This window comes from Bactrocera neohumeralis, unplaced genomic scaffold (assembly GCF_024586455.1).
Source record: "Bactrocera neohumeralis isolate Rockhampton unplaced genomic scaffold, APGP_CSIRO_Bneo_wtdbg2-racon-allhic-juicebox.fasta_v2 cluster10, whole genome shotgun sequence".
Lineage (NCBI taxonomy): Eukaryota > Metazoa > Arthropoda > Insecta > Diptera > Tephritidae > Bactrocera > Bactrocera neohumeralis.
The window spans coordinates 3,568,166-3,590,340 of record NW_026089623.1 but is presented as its reverse complement, the minus strand read 5'-3'; positions in this window follow the sequence as shown (position 1 = coordinate 3,590,340).

Below are 22,175 nucleotides of genomic sequence, written 5' to 3'. Positions count from 1 at the left end.
AAAATAAAATTTGTTAGAGGTTTGAATAATTTTACATTTTACATATTAGTAGTATCCTCTCCTCTCTACTGTCGTCAGCAAATTTAAAAATATTTTTAAATTAGCGAGATCGACAACTGAGAGTCTGCTGTCGTGTAGTCGTGCAGCTGTCTAATAAGTCTGTCGTTATTCGTTCGTTATTTCTCCGAACATTTCGTTTAGTCGTGCAGCTGTCGTGTAGTCGTGCAGCTGTCTAATAAGTCTGTCGTTATTCGTTCGTTATTTCTCCAAACATTTCTTTTTTTTACATTCATTGTGCATGTGTAGTATAATTGATTGAAGTCATTAATGCGAAATGGACCAAATGATGCAGAGAACTCAATTTTAAAAAACTTTTGTTTATATATTTTTCTTTATCTATAGTACAGTCATTTAGTATTTTTACTTGGAAAGTTTTCCGGGAGTTTTGGCAATTTTATAGATTTTGGTATGCTCTTGCCAAATTTCAACTTTGCCACCTCGTATGTTTGCCGATCGGGCCGCCAAATTGAAAAAATGGCGCCCAAAAGCAGTTTTTTGATAACTCCTTTCCGGCTCATTTTACAGGAAAAACATATCCATACAAATTAAAAGTAGAGGATATTAATAATTTTTTATTGAATATATTCGTATTTCTGTAAAAATTATTAATAAAGGAGAAATAAAAAAATTATTAAAAAATAAATTTAAAATGTTTGTTTAGAATTCTAAAAATATTTTAAACTACGAATCAAAAAATGCAACCCTGCATCAGCTGACGATTAAGGTAATTAGAGCAGTTCGGCTATACACTTTACGGTGCTCGTATGCCGAAACTATTGATTTTAGGAAAGAAAAGGTTAAGACATAAATTGAAGGAAATTTCCTCTACTTTTAATTTGTATCGATATGTTTTTCCTGTAAAATGAGCCGGAAAGGAGTTATCAAAAAACTGATTTTGGGCGCCATTTTTTCAATATGGTGGCGCGAGCGGCAAACATACGAGGTGGCAAAGTTAAAATTTGGCAAAAGCATACCAAAATTTATAAAATTGCCAAAACTCCCGGAAAACTTTCCAAGTAAAAATACTAAATGACTGTACTATAGATAAAGAAAAATATATAAACAAAAGCTTTTTAAAATTGAGTTCTCTACATCATTTGGTCCATTTCGCATTAATGACTTCAATCAATTACACTACACATGCACAATGAATGTAAAAAAACGAAATGTTTGGAGAAATAACGAACGAATAACGACAGACTTATTAGACAGCTGCACGACTACACGACAGCAGACTCTCAGTTGTCGATCTCGCTAATTTAAAAATATTTTTAAATTTGCTGACGACAGTAGAGAGGAGAGGATACTACTAATATGTAAAATGTAAAATTATTCAAAGCTCTAACAAACCTGACGTTATATTACAAAGAGAATCATAAAATAGCTCTGCTATGTCATTTGTAGTAACAATTGATAATTTAAAACAAATAAATTTACCTTTTTTTCTTATTTTTTGCATACAAAATTTCACTTTGAACAAAATACTAAAATTTCATTGAAGTGAAAAGTATTAGTATGGCAACAACGAAATTGTGTACATACAAAATGAACAGCAGTGTTGTTTTGTGTAAATTATATTTTAGGGGTTGTACTCGGAATTTATTATTTAATACATATTTATAATTGTATTAATTTTTATGAAAATAACATGTGAGTACAACTTTTAAGTTTTACAAGGATTCAACTCCTCTTGCTGATGGCCACATTTATAATGATCGATCCAGTAATTTTGCGTTTGCTTGTTACCTTCTAATACTGTCAAGATCCAACAACTAGCGCCAGTATTTTTCCAAAGTATTAGTACCGTTATGCAATTAATGCTAATGTGCTGGAACCGAGGAATGTGAAGGTCATCATCACTATTTACTTTGCGGTTGGTGCAAGGTTGCTGCGTTTGACAGCCAAGCATCAAAACTCATACGTCCCAGGAATAAGAAAATGGAGAACAAAATAGATCAGACAAAAGCGATTTCCAACATAACCCAGCATACGAAAATGGGTAGCAAAATCAATCATCCAAAGATGATACCTTAACTACCCCCGTTGTTAAAATCGAACGTCCTCGGTTCGAAGTAAAGACTATCTGTACCATGCTATTTTCGATGTTGGCATGTTCTTGTTGATTGGCGAATCTTTACGCAGTCGCTAACATTCAATTTGCGGAAGCCATTGCTTATCGTTTGTCAACGTGTTTCTATTGTTTTCTTTCTAAATAAAATGCTTTAAATAATATGCTTTATCTAAGATTGCTTTTGTGTATCCTTTTGCCATCTATTAAAACTGTGGTACCAATATCTTTCTCTATAATTATACTCTCGCAACAATGTTGCTAACGAGAGTATTATAGTTTTGTTCACATAACGGTTGTTTGTAAGTCCTAAAACTAAAAGAGTCAGATATAGGGTTATATATACCAAAGTGATCAGGGCGACGAGTAGAGTCGAAATCCGGATATCTGTCTGTCCGTCCGTCTGTCCGTCCGTCTGTCCGTCCGTCCGTGCAAGCTGTAACTTGAGTAAAAATTGAGATATCATGATGAAACTTGGTACACGTATTCCTTGGCTCCATAAGAAGGTTAAGTTCGAAGATGGGCAAAATCGGCCCACTGCCACGCCCACAAAATGGCGGAAACCGAAAACATATAAACTGTCATAACTAAGCCATAAATAAAGATATTAAAGTGAAATTTGGCACAAAGGATCGCATTAGGGAGGGGCATATTTGGACGCAATTGTTTTGGAAAAGTGGGCGTGGCCCCGCCCCCTACTAAGTTTTTTGTACATATCTCGGAAACTACTATAGCTATGTTAACCAAAGTCTACAGAGTCGTTTTCTTCAGGTATTTCTATATACAGTTCAAAAATGGAAGAAATCGGATAATAACCACGCCCACCTCCCATACAAAGGTTATGTTCAAAATCACTAAAAGTGCGTTAACCGACTAACAAAAAACGTCAGAAACACTAAATTTTACGGAAGAAATTGCAGAAGGAAGCTGCACCCAGCCAAGAACCATATCTCAGGAGCTACTAGACCGATTTCAATGAAATTCAGTATATAATATTTTCTTAACACCCTGATGACATGTACGAAATATGGGTGAAATCGGTTCACAACCACGCCTTCTTCCAATATAAAGCTATTTTGAATTCCATCTGATGCCTTCTCTGTATAATATATACATTAGGAACCAATGATGATAGCGGAATAAAACTTTACAAAAATACGGTATTTGAAAAATATGTAAATGACGTATAATGAAATCTCGATTATCACTTTACCATGCGAGAGTATAAAATGTTCGGTGGCACCCGAACTTAGCCCTTCCTTACTTGTTTTCTGTACAAAAGCTTTATCTAATTTGTTGCCAAATATTTTGTCGCGCCTTAAGAAGACATTTTCACTGAGATAATATGTTTTCATACATTTTTTATTACACTTTGTTTAAATCACATAAGCATCCCCCCGCATGTATACACCACTCTACCTGGGAAAAACTGGCGCACCTTAGGACAACACACCATACCTGACAACACCACCACACTCAACCAGCGGTCACCACACGACGACACCGTACACCATCAACCTAACAAAAAGGAATTGGATAATCGCTTACACAATATTCGTTAATTCGCGCGCTGCATTTAGGGTTTGATAAAACGTTCGACGTCGCACCACCCGGCTAATACATATGTATATACTCGGATTGGGCTACAATCTCGCACGTCACTTCGTTTGATCACCGTTGATCTTGCGTATCACCGATTTTAGATATAGCGAATGTACAGTTGCGAGCATTAGAGCAATAGAATAGTTGTGCACAGTGAGCTGATTGCAAACAGATTATTTGTACTAAAAAATATTTAATTTTATCAAACAAAAAGTAAATTTCCTGTTCTTTTATGCATTATTCAATGTAGAAAGTAAAACAAATATGCGCCTTTTCGTGGGCCGCGGGAAACACTGTAGTGAAGAAAAACGAGAATGGATTTAATCCGTCATAAACAACGGCAGAACCTACAAGGGGGTGGAAAGACTTGTAGGGTGTTCAGCCACAATGATTCGCAATGCAATTATTTATAAAAAAATACGAAAAAAGGCAGATTCTTTCTGAGAATTTAATGCGAAAAGTTGTAGGATGTGCTAAGACTCGACCCAGAATACCAGCTGTGGAGATTTGGAACGAACTGAACCTGCCCTGCGGTGTTCATACAGTGAGAAGACTTCTACGTGAACATAATTTATATGTCTGCAGTCCTTGAAAAGTACCGTTATTAAAAAGGATCATGTAGCACATCATCTTAAAATCGCCAAAGGACACCTGAATTGGCCGATAGAGAAAAGGCGCCACATCTTGTGAACCGACGTGTCGAAAGTTCTTCTATGCGGCGGTAAATGGTCCCATCAGTATGTAAGATGCTCCCCTAATACAAAGTGCGACCCCAGATTCATCACAAATTTGAAGCATTCGAGTATCACCGTTTGGGGCTGTTTTTTTTTACAAATGTGTAGGCCCAATTCAAAAGATCCGTGACATAATGAACCTGTGGATCCATACGTGGATATAATGCAGAATATTATGATATCATTTACTGAAGAGGACATGCCGCTGAAAAGGATATTTCAGCAGGATAATGAACCGAAGCACACCTGTAGGGTGGCAAGGGAGTGGCTTTGGAAAGCCGTGTGGAATAATTAATCCAAAAACAACAATGAGTTGTGAACGGTAGTGATGGCAGAGCATACCACTGAAAAGATGCTAGAGTCTCGTAGATTCTATAAAGAAGCGTTGTATTGCTGTTATCAAAAATTATGGCCATGCTACCAAGTACTAAGTACTAGTATAGACAAAACTTGCAAAAATCCTTCAATATTAAAAAAAAACTTTTTTTAGTACTTTACTACCATTTTACTGCTCCCAACAATTTTCATACATAAACACATCTTTGTGAATAAAAGTATCTTGCGCCTATTCAAATCAAAATATTTGTAGTAATAAACATAGCCTGGAAAATATGATCTACTTTTGCATTTCTATGAATGTTAAAATTGTTTGGTATTTTACATAACTATTTCACTGCTCGCAGCTGTATTTTGTACGAATTAAATGCATTCTTAATGCACAAGTGGAGAAACAAAAACCACAATAAACATATAAATATATACTTGCGCGGTGAACAAAAACAAGTTTGCAGTGAAAGAAAAAAAACAGTGCAGTGACCCAACCAGAACAAAAAACAAACAACATACCCTTATACTTATATATGTACATATAATCAACAAAAATAATAATCAACAGAAGGTGCAGTGCAGTACATTTAAAATAATATACATACATAAAGTGGAGAGAAAAGGTGAAGTGACAACAAAACGAACAAAAAACAATTTAAACAAGGAAAACAGCAACAAACAAACCCGCGTAACCTAAACACAAAACATAAACTAACTAATTAAACGGGCGCGCGGATTTAAACCATTAATACAATAACAAACAACATCCAGCTGGAAACGTTTCGGAGAGGAAAACACGAGTTTTACCAAATGCACATACATATATGCAAGAAGCGTTCCAAAGTAAACAGGACTTTTTGAATCTAGCGCCCCCTGGTGACACCATCTATATGTCGAATGATGCGTTAGAATCTGCTATCTTTTTCGATTGCACAGAGAGAATTTCATGACATTTCATCGATTGGAAGTGAAGTTATTGTGTTATTATAAAATTTTGAAAGTTATTTGAAAAATAAAGGCATGGGTTTTTTCTTTCTCAATCTTTAGTTGGGTATCCATTTTGGGAATGGATGGATGGATAGGACGCAAAAACAAAATCCACGGTCTTAAAGAAAGACACAACAGCTCTTGGAACCAATATACCAACCACAACACGAAGATGAACTTGTAATCGACCATAAATAGATTGGATTACCAAAAATCAGTGTACGTCCTTTTGGAGAAAATTAAAAAGATCGAACAAGGAGTTCCACAGTGAATAGAGCAAAGCACTTAATTTGGCATTATCAAAGATTGAGATGTCCGAAAATCAAAACAATGCTTCAATGAAGGAATATGCGTATCAGGAAGCAGTAAGGACATTTATTCTATTGTTAAATAGCAAATATACAAATGGGACATTGTATTGTCATAACCCTAAGGATTTGGAAACAACTAACACAGTACAGTAATGAAGGAATATGGGAATCTAGGAAGCAGTAAGGACATTCACCCTATTGTTAAAGGATCGTCCCAGTGTGAAATTTTCGAAAAATCGATTTTTTTTGTTGCATTATCGGATAGTTTACACTGTAATTGACATTCTCTCAAATTTTGAAATCGAAATTCATATCATTACAGTCGCTACAGAGTTTCTTGTGGAAAGGGAACAGAGTGGAGAACGGTGTGATTCCAATCTTTAAATGCGTTTTTCTCAGAATGGTGCTTTTCAAAATAGTTTCAACTCTGAAAGGAAGAGTTTTGAAGATATCTAGTTCCAATTTGGAGAGAACATTTTTAACGTCATTTTCTATCGCGCAATGCAAGCTTTTATATAATTTTTTTTGAAGTCTTCCTATTCTTTTACGAAAAGCTGTCGAAAAAAATTGCCAAAACAAAGCTTCCATAGCGCGATAGCGACTTTCCTACAGATTAATACTTTTTTTTTGAATATTTAGATCGAAATTGCGGCCGCAATCATGGACATTGTACGGACTTTTTTTTCACATGTGTTTTTGATTTTATTTTTACTATACACCCAATAAATAAGCATTTAAAAATCCTTCGTATTCGTCATGAATGTATTTATTTATGATAATTCATCATGGGAAGATATACGAGTCGAAATTATTAAAATTTTACTGTGAGACAAAAAAGTGCCCGTAGTTTCGAAAATATTGGTTATTCTCAAGCATTGGTCTTCTCTGTGACGTCGTTGTGGCGAATTTTGAGAAAAGATCTTGACCTACATCCTTACAAAATCAAATTAACGCAATAACTGAATCCGCATGACCGCCAGAATCGTCTTATGTTCGTGAATTGGGCTGAGCAACAACTTGAAATGATTCGGTACTGAATAGCTTCGTCAATAAGCAATCTCATTAGTCAGGCAGCAATCCACACGTACTCCATGAGTCACCATTGCATTCGGAAAAAATTGCGGTTTGTTGCGGTTTATGGGCCGGCGACGTTATTCTTCCCTGATGATCAAATCGACACGCTACTGTGAATAGGAATCCGTACCGCTCAATGATAACCGAATACTTTTGGCCTGAATTACATGATATGGACTCAGTTAATATATGGTTCCAACAGGATGGCGCCAGAATCCACACAGTGAATGTCACAATCGATTTATTGAAAACCAATATTGGTGAACCCTAACCACAACTGGAAAACTGAGTTTATTTTACTAACATATTTATTAAATATTAGTTATGCCATTAACTTAAAAACAAGAGGACATTTAAGGAGCACACCTAGTGTAATGGCCTACAAAAAAGGTGATTTTTGGGAACTTATATTACAAAAAATACTCTATCAATTATTTAATAATGTTGAGAATATATTTATACATGTTTCAACAATATACAGTGAAATTTTTGAAGAAAAAACTTAAATATTTTTTAACTTTCAGTCGATAGCCAACGGCGCGAAAAAAGGTACTTCACTGCTGCAGTGATTCCGGCCTTCTCCGAGGATGACATCTAAAAAAAAAATTCTCGTTAAACTAGATAATATTGTCTGTACAATAACCTACGATAAAAAAAAAATCAAAAATTGACAATATGGCGGCGTTTTAAAAAAAAATAGTCGAATTTTACCCAAAATTCTGGTCGTTTTTGGCCTGCCAAAATTCCATTTTTTTACCAGATCAAAAATCGATATATAGAACATGTAAAAAAAAATTCGATAGTGATCGGATCATTTGTTTTTGAGTAATCACTGCAGCAAATCCGCAAAATGCTGTTTCGAGAAAAACGCGTTTAAAGATAAAGTGATTGTTATCTAACTGCCGAGCGGCTACTCTTTTAAATGGCTGTAGCTCAAAAACTGTTTCAGATATCGATTTAAAATTTTAGTATGTTATTTTTAAAGGTATAACCTATCGAAATATGAAAAAAATCAATTTTTTGAAAATTTCACACTAGGTGTGCCCCTTAATATATCATGAATGGTTTGAACTCTAGAAAGCCTGCAAATTTGATAAGATATCCAGGACAACAAAAACAAATATCCTTTTCAGTATTTGTATAACTATTGTACTTATGTACATATGTTGGTCATGGTTTAGCAATCTCAAAATGAAGTAATAAGTAAAAACGTTCGCACATAACAAATTGCAAGCAGAAAATTTATAACTGTTCTCAACTAAGCGAAACGATAAATTTATACTCTTCTAAAAGCAGCCAAGTGTTACGGTTAAGATTTAGGAATTTAAAACGATTATACAAGACCCAAAATCGGGAATCAACTTGTCGTAAGCAGGAAACTTGTAGAAGCGCATGAATAAAAGCTCAAAAATTAATTATTCGTAGCGTTACAAGTTGTCAGATTTCACCAGGTTTTATTACTAAGAATATTTTAAAAACAATTCTATTTTATTTTGTTTTACAATGCCTGATTCCAAACGCGAAAAATAATTGGTAGTGGCATTCCCAACGGTTGACCTTAAATAATACAAGATTTTATCCTCAAAAATACCATACTTAAACATTTGAACATTCTCGACAAATAGTGGTGCTCCAGTGTATCCAAATGCTTTATTGCTATGGTCATAATACTATTAGTGATGTCTTTTTATCATTTTTTGTTTAGTTGGTCATAATAATTTTGCTCACCCAACTGTTGTTTGTATCACCTAAAATTAATCGTGTAGATTTAAGAATGATGAGAAAAGTTGAAATCCGGGTAACTGTCTGTCTGTCCACCCGTACAAGCCGCAACTTGAGTAAAAATTCAGATATCTTAGTACAAAGAAAATTCGTACCCACACCCGCAAAACATTATTAACCAAAAGCTCATAAAGTGCCATGACTAAGCACTTAATTAAGATATAGAAGAGCGACTTACGGGGCAAATGTGGATAAAAAATTTTGAAAAAGTGGATGGGGCCCCGCACTCTAATAAGTTTAATGTACTAACCTCCAAAACTAGTAAAGCTATAACAACCAAATTTGCTTAGCACGAATATTATAAGAGCTACTACCGATAGTGTCACTCCTCATATAACGGTACTGTTCAAAACTACTAAAAGCGCGATAAATCAATAACCAAAAGCGCCAGAAACGTAAAAATTGCCGACGGGATAGTATGACAAGGGTTTTTAGGGGCGGGGGAAAAATTGGACGATGGGCGTGGCACCGCCACTTTTTGGTGAAATCCCATATCTCAGGACCCGCCTGACCGATTTTAACAAAATTTGGAACCTGCCATTCTTTTCATATTCCTTTGTCACTCTGTGAAAATGAGTGAAATCGGACAATAATCACGCCTACTTCCCATTTAGCACAATTTTAAATTTCACTTGATTCGTTGCGGTTTCAGTACACAAATCAAGAATCAATTAATATAGCGGGTCAAAACTTTGCACGTCAAAGCATAATGTCTCGCCACCTTATTACCAACATTTTTTGAAATCCAATAAAAACACGTCAAGCCTCTAGCTACCGTACATTTAGACCCCGGTACCTATATTTGACTTTTGACTTTTCGAAAATGTCGGTCAATGTGTGATATATATAACTGGAATTAAAGGATAATCCTTCTCTTAGAATGGTATGTCTGTATGTCAAAAATGGGTTGAATCGGACCCCCATATACTTAATATAAAGAATTTCGAACCGGGTGACTTTGTACTGCATATATCGGCCAATATGTGATTTATGCCAATGAAACAAAGAGTGTGTTTTATTCATAAGAGTTTATCTTTGTGCCTAAAATAGATAAATGTGAGCGAAAACTTGGCCCGGCTGACTTTACTCTATATGATTGGTTTTACACTTAAGTATTTCCCTGGTTTTGATTCTTGCTTTCGTTCGAAGGCGAGCTAAAGTGAGAAGGCGAAACATCCCCTACATAGGGTTGTGCGCTGGGTTTGGGACCCGCCACGTAAAAATCAGTACCAATGAAAAAGACAAAACAGCCTCGGATGAGAGACCCCCCTTTTGATGACGACCATGGCAAACAGAATAAGGACTACGGTATAAGGGCATGCACCTGGAATGTCCGGATCCTCAATTGGGAAGGTGCCGCTGCCCAGCTGGTTGATGTCCTCGCGAAAATAAAGGCTGACATCACCGCCGTCCAAGAAATGCGATGGACGGGACAAGGACAGAGACGATTAGGTCCTTGTGGCATTTACTACAGTGGCCATATAAAGGAGCGCAAGTTTGGTGTGGGATTCGTGGTGGGAGAGAGACTCCGTCGCCGAGTACTATCATTCACTCCGGTGAATGAACGTCTAGCACAATCCGCATCAAAGCGAGGTTCTTCAAAACATCGCTGATTTGCGCCCACGCCCCGACGGATGAGAAGGACGATCCGCATCAAAGCGAGGTTCTTCAAAACATCGCTGATTTGCGCCCACGCCCCGACGGATGAGATGGACGATGTGACCAAAGATGCCTTTTATGAGTGCTTGGAACGCACTTATGAGAGATGCCCCCGCCACGATGTCAAAATCGTGCTTGGCGACTTTAACGCCAGGGTGGGCAAAGAAGGTATCTTTGGCACTACGGTCGGTAAATTCAGCTTCCACGAGGAAACATCCCCAAATGGGTTGAGGCTGATCGACTTCGCCGGGGCCCGAAATATGGTTATCTGTAGTACTAGATTCCAGCACAAAAAGATTCATCAAGCTACCTGGCTGTCTCCGGATCGAAAAACTACCAACCAGATAGATCATGTTGTGATAGACGGAAGACACGTCTCCAGTGTTTTAGATGTGCGTGCGCTCCGAGGTCCTCACATCGACTCGGACCACTATCTTGTTGCAGCCAAGATTCGCACCCGCCTCTGTGCAGCAAAAAACGCACGTCAACAAACACAAGGAAGGTGACGTCGAAAAGCTGCAATCACAACAGACTGCGGAACGATTTTCTACTCGGCTTGCACTCTTGCTCTCTGAGAGCACTCATCAACAACTCGGTATAAGGGAACTGTGGGACGGCATTTCAAACTCCTTACGTACAGCTGCATCCGAAACCATTGGTTTTCGGAAAGTGCAAAAGAACAACTGGTACGACGAGGAGTGCCGCTTCGCAGCGGAGAGAAAACAGGCTGCCTACCTCGCAACGTTACGATCGACCACAACAAGTGCGGGATGGGGTAGATACCGAGAGTTGAAGAGGGAAGCGAGACGCATTTGCAAACAGAAAAAGAAAGAGGCCGAAATGCGTGAGTATGAAGAGCTTGATAAGCTGGCCGACAGGGGTAATGCTCGAAAATTCTACGAAAAATTGCGGCGGCTTACAGAAGGTTTCAAGACCGGAGCATACTCTTGTAGAACCCCCAACGGTGATCTAGTGACCGATGCCCAGAGCATACTTAAATTATGAAGGGAACACTTCTCCAGCCTGCTGAGTGGCAGTGAACGCACAACGCCAGGAGAAGGCGAACCCGACTCCCCAATCGATGACGATGGAGCAGACGTTCCATTACCCGACCATGAAGAAGTTCGAATAGCAATTGCCCGCCTCAAGAACAACAAAGCGGCAGGGGCCGACGGATTGCCGGCCGAGCTATTCAAACACGGCGGCGAAGAACTAATAGGGAGCATACATCAGCTTCTTTGTAAAATATGGTCGGACGAAAGCATGCCCAACGATTGGAATTTAAGTGTGCTATGCCCAATCCATAAAAAAGGAGATCCCACAATCTGCGCCAACTACTGTGGGATAAGCCTCCTCAACATCGCATATAAGGTTCTATCGAGCGTATTGTGTGAAAGATTAAAGCCCAGCGTCAACAAACTGATTGGACCTTATCAGTGTGGCTTTAGACCTGGAAAATCAACAAGCGACCAGATATTCACCATGCGCCAAATCTTGGAAAATACCTAAAAGGAGAATCGACACACACCACCTCTTCGTCGATTTCAAAGCTGCTTTCGACAGCACGAAAAGGAACTGCCTCTATGCCGCGATGTCTGAATTTGGTATCCCCGCAAAACTAATATGGCTGTGTAAACTGACGCTGAGCAACACGAAAAGCTCCGTCAGAATCGGGAAGGACCTCTCCGAGCCGTTCGATACCAAACGAGGTTTCAGACAAGGCGATTCCCTATCGTGTGACTTTTTCAACCTGCTTCTGGAGAAAATAGTTCGAGCTGCAGAACTTAATAGAGAAGGTACCATCTTCTATAAGAGTGTACAGCTGCTGGCGTATGCTGATGATATTGATATCATCGGCCTTAACACCCGCGCCCCTAGTTCTGCTTTCTCCAGGCTGGACAAGGAAGCAAAACAAATGAGTCTGGCAGTGAACGAGGGCAAGACGAAATATCTCCTGTCATCAAACAAACAGTCGTCGCACTCGCGACTTGGCACTCACATCACTGTTGACAGTCATAACTTCGAAGTTGTAGATAATTTCGTCTATTAAGGAACCAGTATTAACACCACCAACAATGTCAGCCTGGAAATCCAACGCAGGATAACTCTTGCCAACAGGTGCTACTTCGGACTGAGTAGGCAATTGAAAAGTAAAGTCCTCTCTCGACGAACAAAAGCCAAACTCTATAAGTCGCTCATAATTCCCGTCCTGCTATATGGTGCAGAGGCTTGGACGATGTCAACAACTGATGAGTCGACGTTGCGAGTTTTCGAGAGAAAAGTTCTGCGAAAGATTTATGGTCCTTTGCGCCACGGCGAATATCGCATTCGATGGAACGATGAGCTGTACGAGATATACGACGACATTGACATAGTTCAGCGAATTAAAAGACAGCGGCTACGCTGGCTAGGTCATGTTGTCCGAATGGACGGAAACACTCCAGCTCTGAAAGTATTCGACGCTGTACCCGCCGGGGGAAGCAGAGGAAGAGGAAGACCTCCACTCCGTTGGAAGGACCAAGTGGAGAAGGACCTGGCTACGCTTGGAATATCCAATTGGCGCCACGTAGCGAAAAGGAGAAACGACTGGCGCGCTGTTGTTAACTCGGCTATAATCGCGTAAGCGGTGTCTACGCCAATTAAGAAGAAGAAGTCACAACTTACGTATTAAATATTTATATCCTAAATGAACTATTTGTGGTCTGACTGTAAACATATCACAAAAAATTAAATTTTTTGAATTTTTAGAAAAATGTCAGGTGGAACTGAATTATCAAATGAGGAGCGTGGATTGATTAAAGGAATGAGTAAATCAGTCATGAAAGTTTGACAAATTCCTTATTTTTGAGCTACGTTATTGTGTAACGCGAGTTAAGGAACGCTTTATCATAATCACGCACAAAAATCAATAAACATATTAAGCTGTAGACAAACAATATGCATAGACATATCTCTGCAGTTAATAAAAATGCATCGTAAACATATTGTTCTTAGCATGAGATAAGAACACATCCAAAGATATTTATGGGCAGAAGAACGAGAAGAACAACAGAACAATATCCATGTTTTGCGAACATTGTAAATAGTTGTGAGAAAACCAGTTGTACTTTAGTTTTAGTATTGCCATCAGCCAAGAAAGTATATTATACTCAAATAATTAAATTTAATAATAAATAATATTTATTATTTAACTTGGGGCTCAATCGGGATTGCAAATTAAATAGCTATTCAGCAGCCAAACTTTAAAACATTGGTCTGGAAAACAAAATCCTCGGTCTTAAAGAAAGACACAGCAGGTTCGTGAAAAATTGGAACAACAACAAAAGCAAGTCACTACAGTCCTCGAAATTATAGATCCAATATAGATTGTGGAAATCCTTTATGGATAGTATAAAAAGGTTTACCAATTACCCCAGCAATGGAGCAGCAGCAGACATCCTAACCAATCACAACACAAAGATTAATTTGTATTCGATCATAAATATATTGGATTATATTTTCACGGTGTACGTCCTTTTGGAGAAAATTAAAAAGATCCAACAAAGAAGAAAAACACTACCTGCATTCCACAGTGAATAGAGCAAAGCACTTAATTTGGCATTATCAAAGATTGAGATGTCCGAAAATCAAAACAATGCTTCAATGAAGGAATATGCGTATCAGGAAGCAGGACATTTATTCTATTGTTAAATAGCAAATATACAAGTGGGACATTGTATAGTCATAACCCTAAGGATTTGACAACAGATTACACAGTACAGTAATGACAGAATATGCGAATCTGGGAAGCAGTCTGTAGGACGACATTCAGCCTATTATTAAGGGATCGTCTCAGTGTGAAATTTCCGAAAAATCAATTTCTTTTTGTTAAATTATCGAATAGTATATATATACACTGAATAACATTCTCTCAAATTTTGAAATCGAAACTCAAACCATTACAGTCGCTACGGAAAAACGATGATAACGGTTGTACGTATCACCTTAAACTATACGAGATAGGTATAGGGTTATATATACAGCCGTTGACAGCTAATTAGAAACGCTACGTAGTTTGGAGTAAATGATATTATTTTTCAATAAATCACTTATTTTTACTGTTTTTTTTTTACTAATTTTCTTGAAACTTACGTTAAACTTAAACTCTAATAGTAAAAATTTTAATTAAAAATCCTTTTTTTGGAGATTTTAACAAAAATATGTAGAATCAACGATTTGAGTGCGACAGCTAATTAGAAACGAAAATATTTTATAACCAAAACATACTGTTATTAATAAAAACTGCTTACTTGCAGTTAGTATTTTGTTACTTAACCCTTTTACCTTAATACAGCTTCACATCCACTGCGAATTGACGTTTTAAGACTCCGACAGCACACCACTAGTGTTGCTTGTCATGCCGTCCTAACTTCATCAAAAAAGACATCTATATTTGTGATATTTTCGGAACCTACAGCGTTTTTGACATCAACAGAGATGTGTTCTCTTCAGGCCATTCCGAAACATTCATGGAATTTTTAACAAAAAACTTTTGTGTCAACTTTCCCATATGCTTTGGATTGTTATTTTGTTGAAATTTCGAATAACAGCCAAATTCCTCCTTAGTTCATGGCAGAATGACATTTTTTAGAATGTCGACGTATTTCCCCTTTTGTAAAATTACATCAATCGTATGGAACGGACCTACAATATTCCGGGGAAAAAATTCCCACACCATGATTGATCCTCCACCATGCTTCAGTATGTGTGAAACATAGCGAGGTTCAAATTCTTGGTAGATTGGTCGGCGAACATACTTTCGACCAACAGGATCTATGCTATTAATTTAGGTTAAATCGCTCAAAACAACATACTGCCATTGATTTGTTGTCCAAGATCAATAATAGTTGGAAAAGTCTACTCGTTTTTTACTTTGAATTTTAGTCAGAAGTGGTTTCCTGCGGAGTGGCCAGAAACGATTCTGGCCTTTGACCAAGTATCCTCTGGGTAGCCTAAGAACATCCGTTCTAAGGCGAGCTAAAGGGAGAAGGCGAAACATCCCCCACATAGGGTTATGCGCTGGGTTTGGGACCCGCCACGTAAAAAACACCCCCAATGAAAAGGAACAACAAGCCTCGGATGAGATACCCCCTTGTGATGACGACCATGGCAAACGAAATAAGGACTACGATATCAGGGCATGCACCTGGAATGTCCGGACCCTTAATTGGAAAGGTGCCGCTGCCCAGCTGGTTGATGTCCTCGCGAAAATAAAGGCTGACATCACCGCCCTCCGAGAAATGCGATGGACGGGACAAGGACAGAGACGAGTAGGTCCTTGTGACATTTACTACAGTGGCCATATAAACGAGCGCAAGTTTGGTGTTGGATTCGTGGTGGGAGAGAGACTCCGTCGCCGAGGAGTATCATTTACTCCGGTGAATGAACGTCTAGCCGCAATCCGCATCAAAGCGATGTTCTTCAACATATCGCTGATATGCGCCCACGCTCCGACGAAAGAGAAGGACGATGTGACCAAAGATGCCTTCTATGAGCGCTTGGAGCGCGCTTATGAGAGCTGCCCTCGCCACGATGTCAAAATCGTGCTTGGCGACTTTAACGCCAGGGTGGGCAAAGAAGGTATATTTGGCACTACGGTCGGTAAATTCAGCCTCCACGACGAAACATCCCCAAATGGGCTGAGGCTGATTGACTTCGCCGGGGCCCGAAATATGATTATCTGTGGTACTAGATTCTAGCACAAGAAGATACATCAAGCTACCCGGCTGTCTCCGGATCGAAAAGCCACCAACCAGATCGATCAAGTTGTGATAGACAGAAGACACGTCTCCAGTGTTCTAGACCTGCGTACGCTCCGAGGTCCTAACATCGACTCGGACCACTATCTTGTCGCAGCCAAAATTCGCACCTTCCTCTGTCGGCGGCTTACAGAAGGTTTCAAAACCGGAGCATACTCTTGTAGAACTCCCAACGGTGATCTAGTCACCGATGCCCAGAGCTTACTTAAATTATATAGCAGGAATATTTGGAATTTAAGTGTGCTATGCCCAATCCATAAAAAAGGAGACCCCCCAATCTGCGCCAACTACCGTGGGATAAGCCTCCCCAACCTCGCGTATAAGGTTCTATCGAGCGTATTGTGTGAAAGATTAAAGCCCAGCGTCAACAAACTGATTGGACCTTATCAGTGTGGCTTTAGACGTAGAAAATCAACAACCGACCAGATATTCACCATGCGCCAAATCTTGGAAAAGACACGTGAAAGGAGAATCGACACACACCACCTCTTCATCGATTTCAAAGCTGCTTTCGAGAGCACGAAAAGGAGCTGCCTTTATGCCGCGATGTCTGAATTAGGTATCCCCGCAAAACTAATGCGGCTGTGTAAACTGATGTTGAGCAACACGAAAAGCTCCGTAAGGATCGGGAAGGACTTCTCCGAGCCGTTCGAAACCAAACGAGGTTTCAGACAAGGCGACTCCCTATCGTGCGACTTCTTCAACTTGCTTCTGGAGAAAATATTTCGAGCTGCAGAACTAAATAGAGAAGGTACCATCTTCTATAAGAGTGTACAGCTGCTGACGTATGCCGATAATATTGATATCATCGGCCTCAACACCCGCGCCCCTAGTTCTGCTTTCTCCAGGCTGGACAAGGAAGCACAGAAAATGGGTCTGGCAGTGAACGAGGGCAAGACGAAATATCTCCTGTCATCAAACAAACAGTCGTCGCACTCACGACTTGGCTCTCACGTCACTATTGACAGTCATAACTTTGAAGTTGTAGATAACTTCGTCTATTTAGGAACCAGTATTAACACCACCAACAATGTCAGCCTGGAAATCCAACGCAGGATTGCTCTTGCCAACAGGTGCTACTTCGGACTGAGTAGGCAATTGAAAAGTAAAGTCCTCTCTCCACGAACAAAAGCCAAACTCTATAAGTCGCTTATAATTCCCGTCCTGCTATATGGTGCAGAGGCTTGGACCATGACAGCAACCGATGAGTCGACGTTACGAGTTTTCGAAAGAAAGGTTCTGCGAAAGATTTATGGTCCTTTGCGCGTTGGCCACGGCGAATATCGCATTCGATGGAACGATGAGCTGTAGGATATATACGACGACATTGACATAGTTCAGCGAATTAAGAGACAGCAGCTACGCTGGCTAGGTCATGTTGTCCGGATGGACGAAAACACTCCAGCTCTGAAAGTATTCGACGCAGTACCCGCCGGGGGAAGCAGAGGAAGAGGAAGACATCCACTCCGTTGGAAGGACCAAGTGGAGAAGGACCTGGCTTCGCTTGGAATATCCAATTGGCGCCACGTAGCGAAAAGAAGAAACGACTGGCGCTGTTGTTAACTCAGCTATAATCGCGTAAGCGGTGTCTACGCCAATTAAGAAAAAGTTTCCTGCGTGCTGCCCTTCCATGAAATTCAAATTCGACCAAACGCCGGGAAATTGTTTTCTTGGATATTTGGCCATTATATTCGTCTTGAGTTTTATGTAGAATGTCAGTGGAACTCTTTTTTGGACCTTTTCGGGCGATGATAGTAATTCAGCGGTCTATTTCAGTTGAAGTTTTTAAGGTTATTCCTTGCGTGTAACATTGGAAATAGTTTTAAAATTCTGTATTTGCTTAAGAGCATTGAAAACAATTTTTTTGACCTGATTCAAAATTTCTTTGTGCATCTTTCCAGACTGATGAAGGTCAAAAATGTAGCTGCGAGGGTTAAGTGTACAGCTGCAGCTTTTTCTAATTAAAAAACGTGAATGGTACATTTTAAACCACAATTTTGAAACACATCCTTACCAGAAATCAATAATATTATTAATAAAAATTAGCACCAGAAGGAAATTTAATTCTTTAAAGAACTGTTTCTAATTAACTGTCGCACTTAATTTACCTTCTATATCGTAACGTATTTAATATTTGGTAAACAATTAACAGAACTTCATCTGCACAACTACAAAAATCAGCGAATTTAGTAGTAAATAGAGTAAACAAACAATGCAAACAATGCAAGACTTTTTAGAATATAAATAACGGTATACAAAAAAATTTAATCATTTGACTCATCAGCCACCTACAATAAAGGCAACGTTTATAATTAGCTGTCAACGGCTGTATATAAATGAACAGGGTGACGAGAAAAGTTGAAATCCGGTTGACTGTCTGTCTGTCCGTCTGTTTGTCCATGCAAGCTGTTGAGTAAAAATTGAGATATCTTGACGAAACTTGCTGTTGCGTCACGCGACTTTATTAATCTTAAAATAATGTGTAAGAAATAAATTTGTAAAATTAATTGAATAATACTTGAATATATCGGGTGATTTTTTAAGAGCTTGATAACTTTTTTTTTAAAAAAAACGCATAAAATTTGCAAAATCTCATCGGTTCTTTATTTGAAACGTTAGATTGGTTCATGACATTTACTTTTTGAAGATAATTTCATTTAAATGTTGACCGCGGCTGCGTCTTAGGTGGTCCATTCGGAAAGTCCAATTTTGGGCAACTTTTTCGAGCATTTCGGCCGGAATAGCCCGAATTTCTTCGGAAATGTTGTCTTCCAAAGCTGGAATAGTTGCTGGCTTATATCTGTAGACTTTAGACTTGACGTAGCCCCACAAAAAATAGTCTAAAGGCGTTAAATCGCATGATCTTGGTGGCCAACTTACGGGTCCATTTCTTGAGATGAATTGTTCTCCGAAGTTTTCCCTCAAAATGGCCATAGAATCGCGAGCTGTGTGGCATGTAGCGCCATCTTGTTGAAACCACATGAGTCAACATTTAAATGAAATTATCTTCAAAAAGTAAATGTCATGAACCAATCTAACGTTTCAAATAAAGAACCGATGAGATTTTGCAAATTTTATGCGTTTTTTTTTAAAAAAAAGTTATCAAGCTCTTAAAAAATCACAAGATATTTTAAAATGTTTTATATCATGTAAATACTTACAATTTTTATAGTATATTAACAAAACCATCATCTACTACCAATGTATTAGAATACTCTATTACCATGAATTATGAGATTGCTGAATTGAATTATAACTACAAGTACATATACTACCTACTTACCCCTTTTTTTTGTATGCATACTTACCACTAGTCTAAGCCGGTAGGTTAAGGTTTAGGCTAACTCATGAAACTAATGTAATAAAGAATTTTATTGTATAAAGACTATACCCGCGAACGGACTTTTTTTAAATTCGACCAAAGCACAGGCAATTAGCTTTTTAATCAAGTTGCGCATCTCAGTGAGTCTAACTTTCGAACTTCAATCTTAAAAACTCGTAATATTTTGCCATGCTGCATAATTTATGGTAGAAAATATTTTCTTTAATAATCGCTGCCCAAATAATTTATTACGACGGTAGTACACATGCAAAATATAGTAGGGCAACCGAAATTAACACAATTAGCACAAACTAGTTGATTAGATTAAATTTAACGTAAAATTAGCAAAAAAAAACGCATGCTTAAATGCTATGTATACGTTTGTATTAAATGTGTGAATTACAAAATATAATATTACACATGCTCTAATTTAATGTCGCCATCTGCTCCATTGACGTCCGCAAATCTACATATGTAACTATAGTGCAAATGCGCTTTTGCAAAGGAAGCAAAACAAAAAACGGTGGTGGTAGTTGTAGAACTTCCATATGTGTTGGTAAAAATAATGGCAGTGGTGGCAAAACCATTTGGCTTTTTACCCATAGTCACACCAATTACAGTGTTAGTCGTTAGGAACCCTTCGCTCGCTACAGACTGCGCTTGCGCGAAACACGAAAGCGCTGCTGCCGAAATATTGCTTAAATCGGCTACATCAAACACTACTGCGGGCCATTGAGCGCATTAATTTTTCTTCGACCCATTTTGTGATGATGTTAAATTAGACTTTTTTTTGCGAATCCCCGAGATCCTTAAATATTCGAACAGCTTGCTTTTCAAAATATAAAACTCCGCCCAACGACTCTATTTGTTTACTGTTGATGACTTGATTACTGTTACTGTTGTTGTTCGTGTTACTATTATTATTATTATTGTTTGTTATGGTGGACGAACCGGATTGGAATACATTCACTTTCATGTTGTCCACTGAGTAGTTTGAAGCTGCATTTTTCTTGTACCGCTGTTTTTGCGACCGGTCCACCTGTGCCCTTACGTTAGCGGGATAGATGCAATAGAAATTCGGATAGAATTCTTTTCCTGCAGTAGTCTCTGTGTATCCAAAATGAGTGGAGTCGGATCAAAACTTCCGAACTTCCTGCTCCCTTTGTACCGCATATATCGACCAATATGTGAGTTAGCTCATTGAAAATTATAAATTACCATTGTGCCTAAAATGAATACAATGTGGCGAAAACTTCACCTAGCCCCCACATGACCACTACCAGGATTTTTGAATATCCGGCTGATTTTGTATAATGACTACGTATAGTGATTTTGGTTTTTCTAACAAATCTTATGCCGAATATATACGTAGGTCAGTGTTTACGGGGTTATGGTGTTAGTATATACAAAACTGCTTAGCCTCCGATCCTCTGGGTTTTACATCGTAAGGCTTTGGTGCAAGAGTATAAAATGTTCGGTTGCACCCGAATTTAGCCCTTTCTAACTTGTTTATTTTTGAATTCTTCCTATTTTTTTCTACGAAAAACTGTCGGAAAAAAGGTGCAAATTCGATACTTTATGATCAAACCGCCGCCATTTTGCCAAATTTCAAAAAAAAAAAGAAAACGAAGCTTCCTTAGCGCGATAGCAACTTTCTTCTTCTTTTTAATTGGCGTAGACACCGCTTACGCGATTATAGCCGAGTTAACAACAGCGCGCCAGTCGTTTCTCCTTTTCGCTACGTGGCGCCAATTGGATATTCCAAGCGTAGCCAGGTCCTTCTCCACTTGGTCCTTCCAACGGAGTGGAGGTCTTCCTCTTCCTCTGCTTCCCCGGCGGGTACAGCGTCGAATACTTTCAGAGCTGGAGTGATTTCGTCCATTCGGCGTAGCCGCTGTCTTTTAATTCGCTTAACTACGTCAATGTCGTCGTATATTTCGTACAGCTCATCGTTCCATCGAATGCGATATTCGTCGTGGCCAACGCGCAAAGGACCATAAATCTTTCGCAGAACTTTTCTCTCGAAAACTCGCAACGTCGACTCATCAGTTGTTGACATCGTCCAAGCCTCTGCACCATATAGCAGGACGGGAATTATGAGCGACTTATAGAGTTTGACTTTTGTTCGTCGGGAGAGGACTTTCGACTTAGCGACTTTCTTACAGATTAATAATCTTTTGTGAAATTTTTGTTTTAGATCAAAATTGCGACCGCAATCACGGACATCGTACAGGCCCTTGTTTTAACGTATCATTTCAACAAGTTTTTTAACCATCATAATAAATAACCATAAAAAAATCATTTCGTATTCGTCATGAATGTATTTATGTATTTATAAAAAACAACGGACAGATTAGTTAATTTCAACATTAAAAAAATCGCGAAAATCAGTGATTTTTCGGAGGGTCACACTGGGATCCCTTAAATAGCAAATATACAAGTGGAGCATTA